Here is a 3,090-nt window from a genome sequence, read left to right as displayed (position 1 = left end):
CAGCCACCTCTCATTCGCATGCCCTGAACGAAGAGCGAAGAGAGACGTCTGCGATTCACGGCCAGAAATTCCATACTGATGACGTTAACCGCTAATTAGATTTCCCCGCACCGGATGCAGTTGGTCCTGCATAATTATACTTTCGTTCTCAGCCGCTCATTACTTGCTTGATCACAAACACTTTCAAGGCAGTCAAGGACACGTTTACAGCTAACAACTTCATCGCGAAAATTAGGAATCCCCTATACGAGTATTAATATTTGGAAAAAAATAAGCTGTGAAATCACTAAATGACATTGATATGTTTTGGAACATGAGCGCATCTCTCGGTGGTAATGGGCCATAAATATACTGCAACGATCATAACAATTCTACTGAAAGACACTTACCGGTAGTTTCTTCTTTCCCTGTTCTTCGTCAAATTCTGTTTTTCTGTAGCATTTATCCTTTAATTGAGAATGGTTCAGGTTATCTGTATTTCATTTTTGTTTCTTGTTCATTTTGCCGGCTGCCTTTATGTCAACAATAAATGTTAGGTGTCAAAATTGATCTATTTTTAACGGCCGCAGTGGCGCATCCTTTAGGTTGTTCGTCTGGTTATAAAACTGTTTCTTTTGTTTCCCATTTACATATGAAGCGAGAAATTATAGAAATTGTAAGGTTTAGCTTCAGAGTAGCTTCACGACCCTTCCCCCAGTGCGGGTCAACTTTTAGTCTGCAATAACATCCGGTTTTTTCCGTTCGTGTAATCACATGTGTGGTAATGAAGAGTTATATTTCGCATACATTATGTAAATTAGCTAGCTGACCAATCCGGATTCTGGACAGATTTACGTCATCAGTATGGAATTTCTGGCTGTGAATCGCAGACGTCTCTCTTTGCGTTTCGCTCTTCGTTGCGGGACGCGAATGAGAGGCAGCTGTATTCGCAGGCTATAAACAAGCAGGAGTGCTTTATCAAGTTAAAATACGAGGCACAGCAGAATGTTTTAGACTTAATAAAGCACGAACTGCGAGTTTATTGAACAGCTTCCAAAACCTCTGATGTAGATCTTTTCCAAACTCGTACCCAGTCGCTTCTCTTGCTTTTTTAGCGGCGCGCAAGGCATCAAGTAGCCTGCGAACGCAGACGTATTTCCGCCTGTCGTTTCTCTCCGCCGAAAAATAGCTATTTTTCGGCGGAGAGAAACGACAGGCGGAAATACGTCTGCGTTCGCAGGCTAGGCATCAAGGGAAGGACGAACTTATTTTTCTACGTCCTTCCCATCATCCTCTTCGAACGTAGCCAAAAACGAGTAACGACTGGGTACGAGTCTGGATCTTTTCACTCTTGCATTGATATTAAGATCTTGGGTTATTTTGTCCAAGAAATTTGGAGATTTAGCTGTGTCTTTTTCCGATATAAAGACACTCATTAAACATTTACTTAGAGTTAGCCAGGTATTAAATTTGACCCACAGTCAAATTTTGCACTAAATAAAGCACACCAAATAAATTTCATATCAACATTTTTGTGGCTATTTTTTCCATTTAATATTCTTTTTTGATACTAATTAAAAGGCTTTACACAATTCTATCACCTATTTACACTAATTTCTCATCTTCCATCCATTGATTTATCTCTTGTTATAACTGACTCGTCAAACTTTATCATCAGAGTAGTTCCTTTGTGCCAATGTGCTGTAACTTTAGCAGGCTGCAAAAAAATAAATAAAAACAAAACAAATATAATCAAAATTTGCACAAAGTAGCTTATTAGTGGCAATCGTGAAATTAAATTAAATCTGATTTCCAGACTAGACTGGCATCTCCAAGATCATTAGTAAGATTGTTATTACGTGACGTCACAACGGCCATGTTGGTGGACCAATTTGAGAACAAAATTATATTTTTGTGCAAATTCTGCACAAACATTATGTATTGTTTGGTTCAACCTATGTGGCTATAGAAGACCCTCAGAGTGCAACCATTGGTTTTTGTGTATAATTTTGGCTTGATAGAGACTGAGTAAGTACAACTGCTGAAATAACAAACCACAAAACTACTGTCCCTGAATTTTTTGTTATAGATTGGACTCTGGTATAAAAAATAATTCATAATAAAATTAACAATGATTCCACTTTTGTTGATACAGTAGTTACATTTTTTGAAGAACTTACAAAGTTGCATCCATGTAATACAGCTTCAACTATCCCAGCAATAAAAGAAGCACAGTTTAGACTTCCTACAAAGAAATCACAAAAATGCAATGAGAACAAAGACTAAGGACATTAGTAAAAACCCTGAGGCAAAAATTCCGTACTGGCCAAAAATAATCTTTCAAATTAATTTTTAGTATTCAATAAAACCACAATCTCATCCCCAGAGGCCACAATCCTTCTGGTCTGTGCAAGGGATTAGGACCTCTGGGGTAATCTGAAAGCCTATCAATAAGGTGACCAAATCTGATTGAATGTTGAAAACTTGTTTGTTTTGCAACAATTTCTAGAACATGCGCACAATCAAACCGGAACCAGGATTTCCTGGTTCTGGTTATGGATTACCACAAAGCCATTGAGTTACCAGATCCCTGGTCAAGGGGATCAAGGCTCTGGGAACGAGATTAATACAACCTGGGGGAGGCTCTGGGAAGGCTCTAGGAACGAGATTAATACAACTGGGGGAGCAGGGGATGGCGTAGTGGTGAGAGCGCTTGCCTCCCACAAATGTGGCCCGGGTTTGATTCCAGCCCGGTGCCATATGTGGGTTGAGTTTGTTGTTGGTTCTCGCCTTGCTCCGAGGGTTTTTCTCCGGGTTCTCCGGTTTTCCTCCCTCCTGAAAAACCAACATTTCCAAATTCCAATTTGACCTGGACAGAGGACCCGCATGAAAACCAGCTAGCGCTGATGTGGCTTCCTCTCTAAATATAGCAATTTTAACCATACTGTACCAGAGACTAGTACAGTACGGATATAAACAAGGCACAAAAATTAGTCATTGATACATGTATTTCAGAGAAATATACCAACCCCAATATCTGGAACCCTTCTATTCAGAACAATTTGTCCTTCCCTAGTTTGTTTGAGCTGATTGTCTACAATCAGCTATGTA

At 39.5% G+C, this 3,090-nt stretch overlaps 1 long non-coding RNA gene across 1 annotated transcript; it reads right to left on the bottom strand.

Annotated features, from left to right (window-relative positions):
- Positions 1–1,323: 1,323 nt before the first annotated feature.
- On the bottom strand, positions 1,324–3,084 carry LOC144640028 (uncharacterized). The gene is made up of 3 exons (XR_013568266.1): positions 2,920–3,084; positions 2,160–2,612; positions 1,324–1,696 (listed from the first exon to the last, which is right to left on the bottom strand). It is a non-coding gene; the product is annotated as an uncharacterized LOC144640028 (long non-coding RNA).
- Between the last annotated feature and the right edge of the window lie 6 nt (positions 3,085–3,090).

The sequence above is a fragment of the Oculina patagonica genome, unplaced genomic scaffold (genome assembly GCF_052425735.1).
Source record: "Oculina patagonica isolate OP01 unplaced genomic scaffold, crgOcupat unplaced1671, whole genome shotgun sequence".
In the NCBI taxonomy this organism is placed as follows: Eukaryota; Metazoa; Cnidaria; class Anthozoa; order Scleractinia; family Oculinidae; genus Oculina; species Oculina patagonica.
The sequence above is the reverse complement of the archived record's forward strand: the minus strand, read 5'-3'. Positions and strand labels throughout refer to the sequence as shown.